Raw genomic sequence first — 20,403 nt, 5'->3', positions numbered from 1 at the left:
TGGCAATACTGATTGCAAAGTAGTTTAAAATATGATGCTGTACTCATTTTCATCAGGTGGTACTGCTCGTTACCCATAGTGTAGATGGGTGGCAGGAGAATCAATGAGCATGTGAAAGAGAATTGATTATAGGGAAATAAATGGGGGAATAGATTGACGTGAATTTTCTGAGTGGATTGGAGTAGATTCAATGGGTCAAATGGCTGCCTTCTGTATCAGAAGAAAACATGGTAACATATGAAAAAAATAAGTAGTATTAAAGGAGAAAGCAAGGTACATACATAAGCAATCTGCAGTTGAAAACTGAGGGGGAATATTTAAATGAAGTAGCATAACGGATATGAAGTTGAAATAAAACCAAAAAGATCCATAGAATTAAATTTCAAAGTTCAAGCTTCTGCTTTGAACTCATTGAACTGTTTTGCCTCTGGGATTATCAATACTACCAGTAGTATTAGATGCATTTTTAAGTACCTGTCTAATTGAAGCTAGGATATTATGCCAAGAAAGAACTTTTGATGTGGACTGGTATTCATGTACAGTAGTTAAATGTTATGTGTGGTAAACAGGGATTGCTAGAGGAACTTGAAAAGGATTAAATGGAAAAATAAATTGAAAACTTGAATATCACAGCAATGAGGATATAATCATGCAGAATGTGACACAGGCTACAATCAGCACATATAACAGAAGGGGAAAATCATTATGAATGAAATTACATTCATCAAGTAAATCTATCAGATTCTCTAAAATGTGTGGGATGAACAAAAGAGCAGGAGAGAATGACTGAAATTATTATGTGAATAAACACCCACATTAGAAAATTGTTTAAAAAGGTCAGGAACTTATCCTAAACAGCTGGGATAACAGAGGATTTTGTCGCATTGAATAAACTGTAATCATTACAGTACAATTTCTGTGCACATTATTATTTAGGTAATTTTGGGTGGTTATATTTTACACAGAGGAAACACCATGAATTTCATTTTTTCCATTTCAACATTGTAACTCTCATCTGATTTTGGAAACACCTAGTTGTTTAGGATACTTTATAGGAGACTCTTCTAATTATGTAAATATTAGGAATGATTTTGCAATGTAAAGTAATTCAATTGAACTGAATCTATGGTCACCTATATAAGTGCTAAACTAGGGCAGATTTCCAAAAGTGATTGGTTTAGAATATTACATTGTAAAAGAATGTTATTTAGTCTACTGCACCTGCTTGATTCTGAAAAGGATTTAGTTATTGGCCTTATTATACTTACGTTCAATATTTCTTTTCAAATATCAATTCACTTCTTTTAAAAGGCATTATCAATCCTATTGTACATACTATTCCAGGTAATTGCCCTAACACCCATCTATAATTGCCCTAACACCCATCTATGATATAAAAATATCTTAACCTTACCCTTTGTAGTTGTGGTGATAAACTAAATTTAAGACCTATAATTAGGGTTACAACAATAAGACAATATAAGTGTCAGAGATTTACTTTTATCAAAAGCCCTAGTCATTTTAAACAGCTAGCAAGATCTTTTATTGAACTTCATTCACACCAGGGAAAAGGAGATTAAAAGGTTCAGTTCTTTTCTCTGAAAGCCTTTCATCCTGGTTTTGTTCTTGTGAAAATCATTGGCACTTTAACATGGCCTTGACTCTTTTCCTAATGGACAATGTCCCAGCTTTATTACACTGCTGCCTAATTATGGGTTAACTTTGTAAATGCATACTCTTTTTTAGTGAGTATTAAATAGCATGTTATCAATACAGCTTCATTGACTTGTCCTTCCACTTTTAAAGTTCTGAATCTCAAAATCTCACTATGCCTCTTTCCTCTCATATCTAATTTATTATTGTTTGCAAGTTACTTAATTTTCTTTGAAATTGGCAATGCCCTCTATTTTCTGTTATTTGCAAATATCATACTGAGTCCTTCATAAACACAAGAGATTCTGCAGATGCTGGAAATCCAGAGGAACACACACAAAACACTGGAGGAGCTCAGCAGGTCAGGCAGCATCTATGGAAATAAATAAATAGTTGACGTTTCAGGCCGAGACCTTCCTCAGGACTGGAAATGAATGGAGAAGAAGCCAGAATCCTGTATATCCTAGTCAGGTCTTCAATATGTTGAGATCAGAAACCACAAGACTAAAGCTTAAAAGGTAAAATGAGAGGAAAGGAGAATGTACAGAGTTGAAAACTGAGAAAAACCTATGGATTCTCAAAATTTGGATATAAACAGAACATGCTAGAAACACTCCTCAAATCAGGCACTGTCTGTGGAAAGAAAAAAATATTAACATTTTAGGTCAAAAAGACCTAATTGTAAGAAACTGGGAAGATGGAAAGCAGGTTGGTTTGGAGTTGCAGAGAGGGAGGTGTGGATAGGACAAAGGAAAAATCACTCATTGGGCGAGGCCAGGCTGTGTGATGATAAAGCCACAATAGATTAGTGAGGGAGGTTGGAGAGAGAATACATAAACAAAGAAATGTAAAAGCTGTCAAATGCATAGCAAGTCAGGTTATGCTAGGAGAGAGGGAGTGAGGCGGGCAGGGAGAGAGGGAGAGAGAGGGAGAGAGAGAGAGAGAGAGAGAGAGAGAGAGAGAGAGAGAGAGAGAGAGAGAGAGAGAGAGAGAGAGAGAGAGAGAGAGAGAGAGAGAGAGAGAGAGAGAGAGAGAGAGAGAGAGACCAACAGAAGAACTTACCAGTTTATGACCAAACGGAGGAAGCAACAGAAGGAGAGGTGCTGTTCCTCAAGTTTATAACAGAAAGCCACAAACAGATAGGTTATAGTGGGTTTGGCATGGAGAATTAAAGTGACAGGCAATTGAAAGCTTTGGGTTACTCATGTAGACTGAATGTTGGTGCTCTGCAGAGCAGTCAGCCAATTTGCAGCTAATTTATCTTCATTGCAGAGTAGAGTACACTGGATTGGGAATTGTAGAGCGAATAACACCTTTGGAATACTGAAAGATGAGGAGAGCAGTTGGGCCAGTGATGGAATCCCTTTAGTAATGAAAGAGAGTTGGCTGAAACAGAGAGGAGTGATGAATAAATTAAAAAGGTAATTTTTTAGTATGAAATAAGGTCAATAAAACATGTGAAAAGATTATGCTAATGAGACATGAATGATTAAAACACAATGGCATATGGGGAAAGCTTAACAAAGTTGGAGAACATCCATGAACTGGACTATTTGGCGTGGGGATGTGGGATCTTGGGGACAGTAAATGTTTAGTATGAGCATACATTTACAAAAAGAAAGGGATAAGATAGAAACATTATTTTAATACAAAAGCAAATTCTGGAATAAAATTTATAATGTTATTTTAAGTATGCAAATTACTGTGTAATTATGACAGCAACAACATCTCATTAGCTTTATAAATTATTCTGTGAACCCCATGATAAATTTTGGATTTGGAGTTTGAGAATGTTATCATCAATAAACAACATCATCAGTAATTCAAAATTCCAAAGTTTTCATTGCTGATGATTGTAGTCTGCCTCAAACTGTCCATTACAAATATACTCCCATTTCCAAGGTCAAGAAGAAGTTGTCAATCATTGTTTCAGACAGCAAACCTAGCTATTGTTCCAGTGTCAGCATTGATTGAATTTAGCTAATGCCCTCTAGCGGATTCCTTGTTCTTCAATTACGTTTCAGTTGCAACAAAAACTACAGGCAAACTGAAGCATATGACATGTTTAAATGAATACCAATTGATCTAACTTAACTCATCCAGAAATTGGCAATATGACCATTACAACTGGGGATTTATTCTTTCTTATTGATTTTGGCTGGTCAGAATCAACTGCCACACTTGTCTTGACATTTTGCTATGTCCATAGCATTTCTGAATTCAAGTATATTTGAAAAGCTCTGACTCTTTTGCAGAGCAGCCCTTCCTCCACAGTACCACTCAACACCATCACCAACTACCTCTCCATCACATTCTCTTTCCCAACTCTCTCATGAATTCCTGAAAACCCTCAACTTTTTAATTGCCTCATTCACTTCCTCAGTCTTTGCCAAGAATAACTCTGATTTCTCACAGGTTCAAACATTGGGAACCTGTGGTGTGGAACTTGTCTGAATGCTGCATTCCTTATATTCCTCTATCAAATGAATAATCATTGATCTCACATTATAAATAAATTTTGGTGGGGCTATTGAATGAGCAATTTCAAGTTCCTGAGTATCAGTTTCTCTGAGGACCCAACCTGGACACAACATATTACAAAAAAGGCAAGACAGTGGCTATACTTTATTTAGAGTTTGAGGAGATTTGGTTTGTCAACTAAAACATTCAAAAACTTCTACAAATGTACCATGGAAAGCATTCTTACTGGCTGCATCACTGTGGGCTATGGTGGGTAGGGAGGTGAGAGGCAGGCTGGCTAATGTACAAGATTGAACTAAGTTGCAGAAACTTGTACCCCATCATGGGTACTAGCCTCTGTAGTATCCAAGATGTCTTCAAGGAGTGGTGCCTTAGGAAGACAGAGTCCATCATTAAGGACCCCCATCTCCCAGGACTTGGCCTCTTTTCATTGTTAACATCAGGAAGGAGATATAGAAGTCTGAAGATACACCCTCAGCAGGGTGATTCCCCTCTGCTATCTGATTTCTAAATGGACATTAAACCCATGAACACTACCTTACTACTTTTTTATTTGCACAACTTATTTTAACTTAACTATTTAACAGACATATATGTGCGTGTGTATCAGTTAAATACTATATATACTGTATTTCAGTTTTTTTCTCTATATTTATTTATCACACAATTCATTGTACTGCTGCCATAAAGTTAACAAATTTCACAACATTAAGCTTGATTCTGAATGTGTTCATAAAAATATCCTAATCAATTGCCAGGTTAAGAAGATTAATCATTATTTTATCGCTGAAATTTCTGCATTATTAGACAACAGATAACTAATATTTTTAACAGTTGAATGGAAAGCTCTAAATGGAGAATTTCAAATTTTCATCTTCTGGTCAATTCCGTCAATATGCTTATTCCTCCCCAGTCCTGTAGCTTCCAAATGTCAGAGTTCCTCAAATTCCAATCTCTTAAATTTCTTCTCTTCACTATTGGTAACGGATGATTAGCAAGTAACTTGGCTACACATTGACAAAGTGTGCCACTATGACAACCAGCAATAAAACTGTTTTTTCAAAATCAGACACCAGCAGGGTTCACACACTCCGTTTGGTTGAAACTCACAACAGCCTTTGTTCATTGCTTGCGGAATGCCCCACTCTCCATCTGGCAACATTTGGGAGATTAAAGACCCATTCCAGTAGAATCCCTACTTGTACATAGTTTTCTCCTTTTGCTTGTTCTTTTTTTCTTCTCTTTTCTATAAGTGTTTACCTCAGATAAATATTATGTGATTTGTGGCAAATATGAATATATGATATACATGTACAGTATCCAAAATACATCTTATGGAAATGTTTGTTTGATGATGAGCTTCAATAAAAAATAAATTACAAAAAAAGATTAATTCAGTACATCTTTAATTCTTAAATATAATCATATTTAACTTAGTTATTTAAAATAAGGGATTAATTCATCCTTACTACTAATCACGGAACTACAAACAATCTGCTGGAGGAACTCAGTAGGTCAAACAGTATCTGTGGTGGGGGGGAAGAAATTGCTGATGTTCAGTCAAGACCAGGCTTCACAACTGGTGAACATTTTAGATCAAGACCCTATGTCAGGATTGATGCCTTAACTTTGTTTCTCTTCCCAAGTAGCTGCTGCTCAAACTGCTGATTTCCTCAAGCAGAATGGTTTGCTGTGCCAGATTCCAGCATCGGCAGTCACTTGGGTCCTCCTGCTACTGATCATTGCTGCCCATCGGGTTATGCTGGTAATTCAGCTTCTCTAGGTCCAGGACTGAAGTGGGATGTAATGTTTTCCACAGTTAGCCAGTCTGCAATTGCAAGAACAGATGATCGTGTGAGGTGAGCCGCTTCTGGTGCACCAGTTAGCCAGCAGTCCTCGTGCCATTAAGCATGAAAGCTGAGGCTGAACGAAGCAGCAGCCAAGATTCTTGTTGCTGGATGTCCGTTTTACCTATAGAGTAGTTAGGCAGACACCATTCTGCAGGATACTCCCATGCATAACAGTGATTCTCACCTCTGCAAAAGAGTAAGGAACAGAAGAAATGTGCTACAACTATGTCGTTGCTTGCTATCGAGAGACTTCTTTTCCAGGTTGCAAGAAGCAAAGACACAACCGTGTTTTCCAGGATCTTCACTTAACCCTTAATGTTGGTCATAATTCACTCTGCTTGAGCCATCTGCTTCGACTATTGTGGAAAAAAATAAGTAGAACATTTAAATTTTATTTTAATGCCTTTTTTGGATACATGCAAGATTAACACGTTTTAAAGATATTGCATTAACACAAATACAAATGAACGCAAGTTTGTGAGAAAGAATTCAAATTCTATATTCCTTTAGTGTCAAAAATTGTTTCTTAATTTACTTTCTGTATGCTCTGGCTCTGATCGTAAAGTTAACTACCATTTGTCATGAATTCCTCTATCAACAGAAAAAGTTTTTCTCTATCCACCTTATAAACTTATTAAAATTCACAATCAAATTAATTTTCAATATTTGATACTACAGGGAATATAAATATGGAGGTAATGTCTCCTTGAAATCTTCTGAGCTTTTGAATCTTTTTGGTGAATTATTCCAATTATTTACTGATGCAGTTGAATTCTATTAACAACACCTGCCTCTGTAACAAATTCCCATTTTCATTAAACACTACAACTTTGCAAGGTGCAGCATTGAGCAGGTTTCCTCAGATCTGCATACATAGCTGATACCTCATATTTTTGAAGTTAATCTTACTTAATAAACTGTCTCATGATTCACACATTTCTTTATTTCCAGATCATGTTAATCTTAGTTACCTTGTTGTTACTATTACATAAAGACATCCTAATCTCTTTAATGTTTTCTGATTAAATAACATTATGGTCAAAATTCCCTTGTGTTGTTTCTCAATATATTAAAAATTATTGAAGATTAGTTGTGATTGCAGCACTAAAAATGGGTTCATAATGCTTTTCATAAATAAATGAGCTTTTCTTTTACACTAGACAGCCAACAAGAATTTTAATTAAATTACTGGAAGAATTCACTTATATGGCTTTTGATAGAAGATAGCTGTAATGTAAATATCCTCTTAACAAATGCTGACACATTTCATACATAATTGTTTGTGCTAAAATGCTTACCATTTTGATTGATTGTTTGAATGTAAAAATCAATACCACAAATCAAATCTGAAAGTCCTTGAAGTGTGAAGTCTAGGGTCTCAGATCACTTGTAGCTTCTTCTATCTATTACATATCCATTTCAGCCTAGAAGATTAATTGAACATAGGTCAATATTCCACTAGACTGAACATTAATCCATTAAATTGTTGTCAGCCCAGGAATAATGTAACCAATTAAAATGTATATATACATTGTCATATGAGTGTATCTGCCTTAATAATTCTATATCACGAATGACTATGAAGTTATAACCTAAAACAATATTTAACATAGATATATATTGATTTGAGAAAAGGGACATGAAATGGCAGAAATAAAGTTAAAAGAAGGAAAAGAAAATGTTGGGGGAGGGCCAGTGAAAGCTAAGAAAGGGAAATTATTGCAGAATGGAAAGGAAACTAATGAAAGAAGAAAAGGGAGATGAAAGAATGTGAAGGAAGGAACAACAACGTGCAACCATATTGTGGCTTTAATACAATGCAGAAAAATGTTTTCAGGCCATTTTTAAAGTGGACCAAAAGGGAGAATAATATTTATATTTTTTAGAAGTATCAAAGGAAGAGAGGAAGTTGAAGAAGCAAAGGTACTTAGAAAGGGAATTCCAGAAATATCTTTGTGGATGACACTACCAGTATATAGCAAAGGAGTTTAAAATACAAAAGAGACCAAAGTGAGAGGAAGAGAGAATATGGTGGAAACAGTAGAGCAAGATGTGGTTATAGACATAGGGTGAGATGAGGCACAGAGTGATTTTTACATGTGAACATAAACTTAAGATGTTGGGGTTTTTGGTAACCTATATGAATAACAAGACCAAGGATAAGAGCTATAGAGATTTGGATGCAGTTATGTATACATGAGTGAGAGATAGGATTTTGGCCAGGAAACCATTAGATGAACGGGTCTGGAAGCGATGGCGGTACAAAGGGGTGATTCAGCTGCAGATTGGGTGAGGCAGCAATGTAAGTGAATAAAGCAAGAAAGTAAAGAAGACTCCAGGCATGCAGTATGTTTAGTTCAGTCTCAGGCAGAACAGAAAGGCAAGAAATGAGGTGACAGAAGGAAGAAAACTGAGAAGAGTTTAATCTATTTCTGATCATTATCCATGGACTCCTCATGAAGTGTGATTTTGAGTTCCAAATAGTTGCTGATTCTTCCTGCCTGTAATCATGATAAAGAAAAATAACCTGTATTTCGAGTGAGAAACACTGATATGGTAAACTATATAAGTTCTTATTTTAAGATTGGAGAAAATTGCATATCAATTACAAAAAAGATGGGGAATTGTAATGAGTCTTTCCTTTTCTTTTTTATCTTGCCAGTTTAAACTGAGCATCAAAACTAACATTCTTCTTGCAGAAATATAATTATCACATGTGAAAAATAGATAAAAGGAAATGATTTGCCTGCATGTAGACCCAGTTAGAAAACATCAATGAGCTTCATAAATACTATCTAATCTCAAAAGTATCTTTAGTCTTTGATAACTGTAGCTGAGGGTATCTGAGTATTAACAGGAGAATTTATTTCTCAAAATTTTTCAGAAAAATGGAACATCAGAGAGTTTGATTGGACTAATGTGAATTCAGCAACAAAGAGGTTTGGGCTGGAATACATCCCACAGAGCAGCAAAGGATGGTAATGAATTTCTGGGACTGACAAATATAAGCATTCTTTATAATTGTTCTCTGTGAGCTGCGGTGAAGCCTTGTGTAAAGTTGAAGCCATTCTCTATACATTTCTCCAATTTGTCACCTCATGAAGAATATACTCATTGTGCCTCTTGACGTGTGTAATCCACATTGCAACTCTAGGAGAAACTCTTAGAAGACAGGGAGCAGATGTTTGAGTAAGGTCATTACAATGATATTCCTGAGACAAATAATTCTCTTTTTTCTTAGCAGTAGTCATGATTACAACACCTCTGAGGTCTTTTGCTATGTTCTCTTCACAAGTGAGACAGATAAATGTCAGATGTGTTTCTCCACTGAGTTTTAATACTTAAGGGATCTTGTCCATCCTGAAGCTCTTACAGTGCCTACAAAAAGTATTCACCCCACCCCCCGAAGTTTTCATGTTTTATTGTTTTACAACATTGAATCACAGTGGATTTAATTTTTTTGACACTGATCAACAGAAAAAGACTCTTTCAAGTCAAAATGAAAACAGATTGCTATAAAGTGATCTAAAGTAGTTACAAATATAAAACCTAAAATAATTAATTGCATAAGTATTCACTCCTTTCAAGTCAGTATTTAGTAGATTTGACAGCAATTGCAGCCTTGAGTCTGTCTGGCTAGGTTTCTATCAGCATTGCACATCTGGACACTGCAATTTTTCCCCATTCTTCTTTACAAAACTGCTCAAGCTCTGTCAGATTGCATGGGGATGGATCATGAGTGAGCAACCCTTTTCAAGTCCAGCCACAAATTCTCAATTGGATTGCGGTCTGGACTCTAACTCAGCCACTCCAGGACATTACTTTGTTGTTTTTAAGCCATTCCTGTGTGGCTTTAGCTTTATGCTTGGGGTCATTGTCGTGCTGGAGAACAAATCTTCCCCCAAGTTGCAGTTCTCTTGCAGACTGCATCAGGTTTTCCTGCAGGATTTCCCTATATTTTGCTGCATTCAATTTACCCTCTACCTTCAAAAGCCTTCCAGGGCCTGAGCTAATGAAGCATCCCCACAGCACGATGCAGCCACCACCGTGCTTCATCGTAGGGATGGTGTGTTTTCGATGATGTGTGGTATTTGGCTTACGCCAAACATAACTTTTAGTCTGATGGCTAAAAAAGCTGAATTTTGGTTTCATCAGACCATAGAACCTTTAGAACCTTCTTCCAGCTGACTTCAGTCTCCCACATGCCTTCTGGCAAACTCTGGCCGAGATTTCATCTGAGTTTTTTTCCACAATGGCTTTTTCTTCGCATTCTGCCATAAAGCTGCGGCTAGTGAAGCACCTGGGCAACAGTTGTTGATTGCTGAGCCTTTCCCATCTCAGCCACTGAAGCTTGTAACTCCTCCAGAGTTGCCATAGGTCTCTTGGTGGCCTCCCTCATGAGGCCCCTTCTTGCACGGTCACTCAGTTTTTGAGGGCAGTCTGCTCTAGGCAGATTTACAGCTGTGCTGTATTCTTTCCATTTCCTGATGGTTGACTTAACTGAACTCCAAGGGATATTCAGAGACTTGGAAACTTTCTTGAATCCATCTCTTGACTCGTGCTTTCCAATAAGCCTTTTTGTGGAGTTGCTTGGTGTAGTAGGAGGTGTTGTAATTATGACTACTGCTAAGAAAAAAGAGAATTCTCTAACTCAGGAATATCACTGCAATAACCTTACCTTTCCTCCCGCCCATGAATCCCTCGTCTATTCGACCGTCCCCATTAATCTCGCTCGGTACTTATCTTTGTAATCTCTGCAAGTGGCTAAGTGCTACACCTGCCCGTTAACCTCTTCCCTCATCTCCATCAGGGCTTCAAACAGTCCATCCAGGTGAGGCAACATGTGTCCTCACATGTAATGTCAAACCCACAAAGCAGGTTTTGAGCCCCATCGCTTTTATTTCCAGAAGGATAAAAAAAAATTAACAATATCTTAAAAAATCCTTGAAAAGAAATGTAACATCTCCTTTGATTCATCAGAATAACCAATACAAGGCTATGTAAAGTGGAAGAACAGTGGAGCTTCCAGGAAGAAGAAAAGCACTTTGAGTTTCTCCAGTCAGAAGCAAAAGTGCAATCAGTACACGAGGACCCATCAATTCACCAAATCAAGCTCCACCAGTTACCTTTGTTGCAGTGGCAGCTCCTATATATAGTTTAATGACCTCCAAACCTATAGAACTGGGTCATCCATGACACCAAAGGATCTAAAAAGAGCATATAATATCTAAATGGAACTTAATACAATACTTGGATTCACATAATATGTAAATTACCATCTCAAATGCGTCAATTTAAAAGCCAACACACACAAAATGCTGGTGGAACACAGCAGGCCAGGCAGCATCTATAGGGAGAAGCACTGTTGATGTTTTAGGCCGAGACCCTTCGTCAGGACTAACCAAAAGAAAAGTTAATCCTGATGAAGGGTCTTGGCCCGAAATGTCAACTATACTTCTCCCTATAGATGCTGCCTGGCCTGCTGTGTTCCACCAGCATTTTGTGTGTGTTGCTTGAATTTCCAGCATCTGCAGATTTCCTCATATTTGCAATTTCAAAGGCAATTGCTTCTGCATACCAAGTTTCATAAACAACAATAAGATTAATAGTAAGTAAATCTGTTTAATTAAGATGCTGCGTAGAGAGGACTTTTAAACCTTTGCTATTTTTCTTCAAAATTATACCATGTGGTTTTTTTTATTGACATACAGTGTGGAATAGGCCCTTTGAGGCATGACGCCCAGTAATCCCTGATTTAACCCTAGCCTAATCATGGGACAATTTAATATTACCAATTAACCAGTATGTCTTTGGACTGTGGGAGGAAACCGGAGGACCCATGAGGTCATGGGGAGAACATACGAATGCCTAACAGGTAGCTGCGGGAATTGAACCCCAGTCGCTGGAACTATAAAGTGTTGCACTAACTACTATGCTACTCTGCTGCCACAGCTTTAGGCAGGTGCATGGTTCAATTTAAATGTTCAAAAATGTATGTGGGATCTTTAAGTCTCGATTTTGCAAACTACCTGCCTGTGATTGAAACTTGTTTCACTTAAAATCAACTTTTTTTGCAGAAGTAAATGGAAATTGGGGGGGCTCCCTCAAGAGCTATTAACAACTGCTCACAAGTCAGCAACAGAAGGCAGCTCTATTGGTTAAAATATACTTTGGGATGTCTAGAAACATTACTTTTGTAATGTTGGATGCATTTGAAAAGTTTGTGTTTACAAACTGCAAATGTTTCTATTCTTATGTAAACTGAGATAGCACTAGAAGTACTCGGACAGCATCACTGGAGAGAGAAAAGTGAAGTTAATGCTTCACATTGATGACCCTTCTTTAGAACTGCCCTGCTCTGATGCAATCAGGAAAGGCTGATCAGCTGAAACCATTGAATTCAGTACTGAGTGCTAACTGCTTCTAAATACCGGGAGGGAAGATGAAATGCAGTTCCGTAAAGTTACTTTGGGTTTCACTGGAACAGTGGAGAATGGCAAAGGCCGATATTGTACTTCATAATGAGATTAGGACGGGGAATTAAAGTGACAGGCTACCAAAAGATCAGCATCACCCTTGAAGGTTGACCAGAGGTATTCTGCAAAGTCTAACACACAAAATGTTCAACAAACTCAGCAGGTCCGGCAGCATCCATGGAAAATGACAAACAGTCGAAGTCTTGGGCTGAGACCCTTCTTCACAATTGGAAGGGAAGGGGGAAGATGCCAGAATAAAAAGATGGGGTGGGGAGGGAAGGAGGATAGCTGGAAGGTGACAGGTGAAGCCAGACAGGTGGGAAAGGTAAAGGGTAGGAGAGGAAGGAATTTGACAGGAGAAGACAGTGGAGTATAGAAAAAAGGAAAGGTAGAGAGGACAGGGGGAGGTGACAGACAGATGAGAAGAGGTAAGAGGCCAGAGTGGGGAATGGAATAAGAGAGGAAAAGGAGCAATTATTTTACTGAAAGGAGAAATCAATATTCATGCCATCAGTTTGGATGTTACCAAGACAGACTATAAGGTGTTGCTCCTGCACTTTGAAGGTGGCCTCATCAGGCCACAAGAATGGAATAGGAATCGAAATTAATATGTTTGGAAACCAGGAAGCTCTGCTTTTGGCAGATGGATCAGAGGTGCTCGACAAAGTGGTCTCTCAATTTACAGTTGGTCTCATCGGGAGCACCGGATACAATAGACAACTCTAGCAAATTCACAGGTGAAGTGTTGCCCCTCCTGGATGGACTGTTTGAGGCTGTGGTGGAGGCGAGTGAAGAGGTGAATGGGCAGGTGTAGTACTTAGCCACTTGCAGAGATAAGTGCAAAGATAAGCACCAGGAGAGAGGTTAATGGGGAGTGTCAAAAGACAGGGGACTGAGGGAGCGATCCCTGCAGAAATCAGAAAGTCAGGGGAGGTAAAGATTCGTTCGGTAGTAGGATCCCTTTGGAGATGGTGTAAGTTGATAAGAATGATGTGTTGGATGCAAAGGCTCATGGGATGGTAAGTAAGAACAAGAAGAAATGTTAAGGTGGTGGGAAGATGGGGTGAACGCAGATATCCAGAAAATGGAGGAAATGCGGATCAGGGAACCATCAGTGGTGAAGGAAGGGAAACCCTGCTCTTTGAAGAAGGAGGACATCTTTGATGTCCCAGATAGGAAAGCCTCATCTTGAGAACAGATGCAACAGAGACAAAGGATTTGTAAAAAGGTATTACTATTTTTACAGGAGACAGGGTGGGAAGAGGTATAGTCAAGATAGCTGTGGGAATCTGTAGGTTTATAAGAGATGTCGGTCCACTGTTTGTCTCCATAGGTGGAGACAGAGAGATTGAATAAGGGGAGGAAGGTGTCAGAAATGGACCAAGTGAATTTAAGGGCAGGATAGAAGTTGAAGGAAAAGTTGATGAAATTGACAAGTTCAGCATGGGTGCAAGAAGCAGCACCAATGCAATAGTCAATGTAGCAGAGGAAGAGTTGGGCAGCATTACCAGGGAGGGCTTGTAACATAGATTGTTCTACATAGTCAATGAAAAGACAGGCATACTTGGCATCCATGCAGGTGCCCATGGCTAGTCCTCAAGTTTGGAAAAAATGTCAGGTGCAGTAGGTGAAATTGTTGAAGGTGAGGACTTGTTCTGCCAGACAGAGGAGGGTGGTGGTGGAGGGGAACTAGATGGTTCTTTTATTGAGAAAGAACCGGACAGCTTTAAGGCCTTCTTGATGGGGATAAATGCGTATAGGGACTGGACATTCATGGTGAAATTGAGGTGGTCAAGGCCAGCAAATTGAAAGCTAGTGAGGAGATTGAGAGCATGAGATGTGTTTCAAATCTTAGTAGGAAAGGACTGAACCGAGGGGGATAAGTTTCTGCAGAGTGTATTTGGTTTCTGCAATGCAGACAAGTTTTATTACTTTGAAGTTTCAATCATTGAACATTGGTTTCCAAGCATTACTCTCACTTTCTAATTACTTTTCCATCTGGTGTTGATCAGAAAATGAGCAAAAAAAAGTTAGCAAATAGAGTGCCTGTTCACAAATCCCAGTTAACATGGTAGAAAATGCAATTTATCTTTGGAAGAACAATAAACAAGTGTATTCTGCCAGTCTTATGCATCTATCTTTGAAATTCAGTAAAAGGCTGGCTGGGAGGGGGGGGGGGTAGGTAGAGAAAAATAGATAATGCAAGGGTTATGGATTTTATCTGTCATGGCTGGGGAGGGGATCAGTTTTGTACCACCCATGTAATTAGGCAATGGAACCAGGGATAAATTGTTGGGGTCTGTAAAGTACAGAAGCATTTGGCTAGAGAATTGGAACCATACCAGAGGCCAGAAGGAGCAGTTAGAAAATGTCATATGGTATTAACCAATCTGAAATGTAGGAGGTGTTAATAGAAAATGAGACCCGTATTCAGTGTTGTGAAGTGAAACGACTGCTTAGACACAGTAATCAGAATCAGGTTTAATATCACCGGCATATGTTGCAAAATTTAATATTGTATGTAATGGACATCTTTGTCACCAGTATGGTCAGCATTCCAATCATTTTGGAAACTGGGGTGAAAAGGTTATTTGGCACAGCATAAAACCCAATAACTTTGTTGAATGATTAGATTTCTCATGCAGAGATCTTGCTGAAGATCAGTAAACATCCTTGAAGAAATTACAGAGGAATGCAACTTGTCTCTAATAAAATTTAAGCTTTTCTAAACACCTCTTATAAACAATGTCTCAAAAATATACTAAAGTTTAAAGGAATTCTACCACTGACAGAATATCAGTCTCAAAAGCCAACTTAAAATTTATTTTATCCCCATTTCGCTCTGACAAGGATTTTCTACCATAATGATCATACTCTTAATCTTTCCCCAAGAATCAATGTTTTCCAATTCTCAGTTTACAACGATACTTTCCAGGCGCCACAATTCTGCTGTTTATCGAGAGATCATAACCGCTCAACTGCCACTTCTAGGGGAAGTACAATGCCTGTACTTGCTCACTGCCTTGCCCACTATAGTAAGGCATCCAATCTCTTAAACAGCAAAATAATCCATCTAAATATCTCTTCAGTTTAATGTGCAGTATTATCACTGTAAGTTAATCAAAAGCACTGAAATATTTTCCATTGAACAAAGAATGTATAATATCTACAGAAGTTAACTTCTGACAAAGATGTTTGTTTCTAAAATGAATCATGACCATAAAACTGGCAGAACTAAAAAGCAGTTAATTTTCAGTTGCACGGCTCTGTTTATGATTTGTTTTTTTTTGAAGTGCAATTCTGTTATTAAGGACAGTTGAGTTGCCATGTAGGCCTTCCAAGATGATTTACACAGACCAACAGTACTTATATTAAGCCAGTCATCCAACAATTTTGATGCAGTTTACCAGTTACAGTATATTCAAGATTGTTTAATATCATTTCCAGTACACAAGTGTAAAGAAGAACAAAGTAATTGTTAGTCTGGATTCAGTGCAGCACAAAAAAACACAATAAGATAAAGAACACAATAATAGTAATAAAACACAATAAATATAAATACATGAGATAACATATACATAGATTGATTGTATGTCCGTAAGGTGATGCTAGAGTGTCTGTATGTAAAGTGACTGACAGAAAATGATAAATCGGTGGTGGTCAGGGTGTAGAGGGATGGGTTAGTGGAGGTGTTGATCAGCCTTAATGCTTGGGGAAAGTAACTGTATCCAGGTACACCTCTGGGAGTATCTCCATCTCTTTCTGCAAGGAAGTCTGATTATTAGTTCTCTAATGAATACCCTTGAAATTCATGGTTTTTGTAGTTTCAAGCCAGCTAATGAATTTTTGATAAAAACTAAGCTATGTTAAAGTACCTATCGTGAGACAATTGATTTCTATATAAATAAGTGGGTTCTATGGAGGAATCTAATGTAAATTCAACAAACAGAAATGAAATAAAATAGGTTAATTGGTTTATTATTATCACATGTAACAAGGTACAGTGTAAAAACTTGTCTTACATACCCTTTATACAGATCAATCCATTACAAAGGTGAGGTAGTAAAAGTTAAAACAATAACAGAGTACAGTATATAGCGTGGCTAAAAATGCAGTGCAGGTAGATGTAAGGTGCAAGGTCACAATGAGGTAGATCATGATATCAAGAGTCTATCTTACCATACTAGGGAAACATTAAATAGTCTTATAAAAGTTGGAAGAAAGCTGTCCTTAAGCCTGGTGATTCATGTTTTTAGGTTTCTGTCTGATGGGGGTGGATGAAGACAAGAGAATGTCCAGGGTAGGGGGTGTCTTTGATAATGCTGTCTGTTTTACTGAGAGAAGGGGAAAGATAAGCAGAGTTCATGAAGGGGAGGCTTGTTCTCGTGATGTGCTGAGCTGTGTCCATAACTCTCACACGTTTCTTGTGGTCACTGGCAGAGCAGTTGCCATAACAAGTCGTGATACACCTGGACAGGATGCTTTCTATGGTGCATCAGTAAAAAAAAATTAGTGAGAGTCGAAGGAGACACGCCAAATTTATTTAGCCTCCTGATGACGTAGAGACGCCGGTGAGCTTTCTTAGAATACCATATTCTCTTAGGTACAAAAAGTGAGGATGAAGTTATAGTAAATATTTTCCTAAAAGCCTATCAGTTAGATTCTGTAGACTCAGACAGTTCAAAGATGCTCTGTCTCTATGGCAAACTACCATTAAAAAAAAGGAAAAAAAATCAGGAGGGAACTGATATTAACCATAAAATCCCAGGCCCTTATATCTATTGGATGACCTCAGGACGAAAAGCATATCATTATCATTGATCTGTCCTTTTAGTTCAATCCCTGAGCTGGTTGAGGGGAGGGTGGGAGAAGGAGGAAACAAAGACATCTCTTACCCATTTTCCATGAGTATACTCCCTTTGAAATAAGGAAATGTCTCTTGTAATAGGAGAATACTTTGGTAATAACAACAGACTACTAGAGAACTTGGGAGTGAGCAGATAAATTGAGAGCAAATAAAATGGAAACTAAAGTCAGAGGCTTTCCTCCCCTCATAATCCAACAGACATTATCAAATAAAGTAAGAAAATGCATTCAACTTTGGTAGACGACATCCAACTATAAAATGGTGATTCAAACACAACTGGGATAAGAACGTAAGAATTAGGAATAGAAGTAGGCCTGTGAATCTGCGCTACCATTCCCCATAACACTTAATTCCCTCTGCTATGCAAAAATCTATCCGTTGTAACTATATCTTAAGCATATTTAATGAGGTAGCCTCTACTGCCTCCCTGGGCACAGAATTCCATGGATTTACTCCTCTCCGGGAAAAACAATTTCTCCTAATCTGTTTCCTAAATCTAACCCCCCAAATTCTGAGGCTATGTCTCATTTACTAGTGAAATCAACTGTCCTGTCTATACCTTATCTATTCCTTTCATAACTTTATATGTTTCAAAAGATCCCCTCTCATTCTTCTGAATTCCAACTATTGTCCCAAATGACAGTCTTTCTTCATAGGCTAACCCCATCATCTCTGGAATCAACCTGGTGAACCTCATCTGCATTGCTCCAAAGCCAGTATATCTATCCTCAACTAAGAAGACTAGAACATAATATGCCAGGTGCAGCCTCACCAGTACCACATGCAATTGAAGCATAACCTCCCTGCTCTTAAATTCAATCCCTCTAGCAATGAAGGCCAATATTCTATTTTCCTTCTTGATAACTTGTTGTATCTGCAAACCAACTTTTTGCAATTTATGTACAAGGACACTAAGACTCTCTGCATTACAGCATGCTGCAGTCTTTCACCATTTAAGTAATAAGCTGATTTTCTATTTTTCCTTCCAAAGTTGATGACCTCACATTTACCCATCTGGACCTTTGCCCACTCACTTAACCTATCTGTATTGCTCTGCAGACTCTTCACATCCCTCTGCAACTGGATCCTCAACTTCCTAACTGGAAGACCACAATCTGTGTGGATTGGTGACAACATATCGTCCTCGCTGATGATCAACACTGGTGCACCTCAAGGGCTTGTGCTTAGCCCACTGCTCTGCTCCCTGTATACACATATAGCGTGGCTAGGCATAGCTCAAATACCATCTATAAATTTGCTGACAATACAATCATTGTTAGTAGAATCTCAGGTGGTGATGAGAGGGTGTACAGGAGTGACATATGCCAACTAGTGGAGTGGTGCCGCAGCAACATCTGGTACTCAATGTCAGTAAGACAAAAGAGCTGATTGTGGACTTCAGGAAGGGTAAGTCTAAGGAACACATACCAATCCTCATCGAGGGATCAGAAGTGGAGAGAGTTTCAAGTTTTGGGGTGTCAAGATCTCTGAGGATCTAACCTGGTGCCAACATATCGATGTAGTTATAAAGAAGGCAAGACAGCAGCTATACTTCATTAGGAGTTTGAAGAGATTTGGCAAGTCAACAAATACACTCAAAAACTTCTATAGATGTACCGTGGAGAGCATTCTGACAGTCTGCATCACTGTCTGGTATGGGGGCGGGGGGCTACTTACACAGGATCGAAAGAAGCTGCAGAAGATTGCAAATCTAGTCAGCTCCATCTTGGGTACTAGCCTACAAAGTACCCAGGATATCTTCAGGGAGTGGTGTTTCAGAAAGGAAGTGTCCATTATTAAGAACCTTCAGCACCCAGAGAATACCCTTTTCTCACTGTTACCATCAGGTAGGAGGTACAGAAACCTAAAGGCACACACTCAGTGATTCAGGAACAGCTTATTCCACTCTGCTATCCGATTCCTAAATGGACATTGAACCCTTGGACACCACCTCACTTTTTTAATATGCAGTATTTCTGGTTTTTGCACATTTTTAATCTATTCAATATATGTATATTGTAATTGATTATTATTTTTAAAATTTTACTTTTTATTATTATTATTTTTCTCTCTCTTCTATATTATGTATTGCATTGAATTGCTGCTGCTAGGTTAACAAATTTCATGTCACATGCCGGTGATAAGAAACCTGATTCTGATTCCTCTGCACATTTTGCTTTTCCACTCAATCTAGTTGCATCAGTAAACTTAAGATTCATTACACTCAGTCCCCTCTTCGAAATTGTTACGGGTCCAGCACCAGCCCCTGTGACATTTCGCTCAAGAATGAGGGCCAACCAGAAAAAAATACACATTTATCTCAACCTTCTGCCTTCTGTTGGTTAGCCAATCCTCTATCTTTACTAATATATTATCCCCAACTTCATGGATCCTTATCTTTATGGACGTCTTATATGCAACAGATTTATCAAATGCCTTCCAATCACATTACATCTACCCATTTCCCTCTAACCACCTTGCTCATTATATTCTCAGAAATATTGTGCAAAGTACTGGAGTACACATTTAAGAAAGATGGTAGAGGCTTTTGGAAAGGTGCGAAGGAAATTTTTTAAAAGAGACGTTAGATCTGTGAGGCTAAGGTTGTTTTTGGAAAAGGTTGCAAGGGGATCTGACAGATGGATTTCAAATTACACTTGAGTTAAGATAAACTGTTCCTTCCAAGAGGATTATATAATGAATTGAGAATCAAAACTAACAGAAGAGGAAAAATTATTTATGCAGCAAGGGGGTTAGATTTTTAGATGTTTTTCCAGTTTGCAATGTTTTCAATGGTGTGATCAGGACAATAACAGGTTTCCTGAAAGAATCTGCCCAGCTGAGGGGAGTGGGGAGCGCTTCATTGTTCATTTACAAATCCTACTCGGATTCGACAAATTTCCTGCCCTATTGCGACTATTCAGCAAAACCAAACCCACAAACTCCCAACAGCTTTCCCATTTATAGCTTTATCCGTCAACAGCCCACGTTGACGTGAGTCAGGAGCCGTCCACAAACTCACCATTGTGAACCAGGACGTCGCTGCCTTGTGATTGGCTACATAAGCTGTCCATCA

General features: G+C 38.3%; 1 long non-coding RNA gene across 2 annotated transcripts; it reads right to left on the bottom strand.

The window, feature by feature from the left end:
* Positions 1-4,801: 4,801 nt before the first annotated feature.
* Positions 4,802-20,372, bottom strand: LOC132378483 (uncharacterized). Of its 2 annotated transcripts, XR_009507052.1 has the most exons (4): positions 20,350-20,365; positions 11,111-11,191; positions 7,283-7,408; positions 4,802-6,340 (listed from the first exon to the last, which is right to left on the bottom strand). It is a non-coding gene; the product is annotated as an uncharacterized LOC132378483 (long non-coding RNA). The 2 variants fall into 2 exon arrangements; XR_009507051.1 differs by lacking the exon at positions 11,111-11,191 and having other exon boundaries at positions 20,350-20,372.
* Positions 20,373-20,403: the final 31 nt, after the last annotated feature.

Source organism: Hypanus sabinus, chromosome 20 (genome assembly GCF_030144855.1).
Source record: "Hypanus sabinus isolate sHypSab1 chromosome 20, sHypSab1.hap1, whole genome shotgun sequence".
Taxonomy (NCBI): domain Eukaryota; kingdom Metazoa; phylum Chordata; class Chondrichthyes; order Myliobatiformes; family Dasyatidae; genus Hypanus; species Hypanus sabinus.
This window is presented reverse-complemented; position numbering and strand designations above follow the sequence as displayed.